Below are 978 nucleotides of genomic sequence, written 5' to 3'. Positions count from 1 at the left end.
TTTTCTACCATTTTACAAAATTATTTATCGGCTAAGTTTACCTACCTTAGTGTGATTATCGCTACTATATGTACCTCGAATTATTACTAAATAAAATTTTATATTTTAAATTCTTATTCAGACTTTTCATTTCAATCTCATGCCACTGACTACGGTAATGTATTTAGAAGGTCGCAAGATTGACCAACTCTTTTGTAAAAGTAAATTAGGCTTGGGAGAGAATCTCTCACTTTAGGGACCAAAAGAAGTGACAAAGATGTCACAATTGGTTCTCTCAATGCTATGAGCCAAGCTGCAACCTTGGTGCGAAAGCAAGAGATGCGCGGCCATTCATGTTTTTTTATTAATTTATTTTTCCATGGCGATGCGTTACTCACCAGAAATATGTGCCAATATTTCCATGCAACGTAAAAACCACCATACAAACAAACAATGTGTGTCAATATGTTAAAAACAAACTAGCAAATCTAACGCCAAGTATATAAGAAAGGTTATAAAAAAAGTGTTAAATGACATAACAGTCAGAGCATTCAAAAATCTTGAAGGAAAGAACAGATAATTACAAAATAGTTTGTTACGGCGAAGATCGTACCGCTGGTAACCTCACAAATCTGGCAACTGTGGGATGCAACACGAACAAACATCTTGTCATTTAGAACTATTATTGTTTATATTTTCGCTTTAAACCTATTATTATTTATTCCTAAGCTGGGATTTAAGGACGCTTAAAGACTAGGAAAAAAAAAAATAAAATAAAACCTCACTTTCGTTACGAGGATGAACGTGCTTTTAGTTTGGAATTGTGACAACGTTTGCGCAGTACGTGTTGCAGTTGCCAAGGTGCTCCCGACCCAGAGCAGAGCACTCAGGGACACACCCGGCTGAGCTCCAATCCTCCAAATCACCAGCAGTCGTCAGTCATCATCCAACCTGTGGACTACTCGAGTCGCATTGTGTTTAGTTGTCTGTCCGTGTAGG

At 37.3% G+C, this 978-nt stretch overlaps 1 protein-coding gene across 1 annotated transcript in view; it reads left to right on the top strand.

Annotated features, from left to right (window-relative positions):
* Positions 1–116, top strand: part of LOC135200232 (uncharacterized) — a 1809-nt gene extending 1693 nt beyond the window's left edge. Inside the window, exon 2 of the mRNA XM_064228672.1 lies at positions 1–116. This exon is cut by the window's left edge and continues 825 nt beyond it. The gene's annotated coding sequence lies outside the window, so the exon portion shown is untranslated.
* The last annotated feature ends 862 nt before the right edge of the window (positions 117–978 follow it).

This window comes from Macrobrachium nipponense, chromosome 26, assembly GCF_015104395.2.
Source record: "Macrobrachium nipponense isolate FS-2020 chromosome 26, ASM1510439v2, whole genome shotgun sequence".
NCBI lineage: Eukaryota > Metazoa > Arthropoda > Malacostraca > Decapoda > Palaemonidae > Macrobrachium > Macrobrachium nipponense.
Note: the sequence above shows the minus strand (reverse complement) of the source record. Positions and strands in the feature narration are given on the sequence as shown.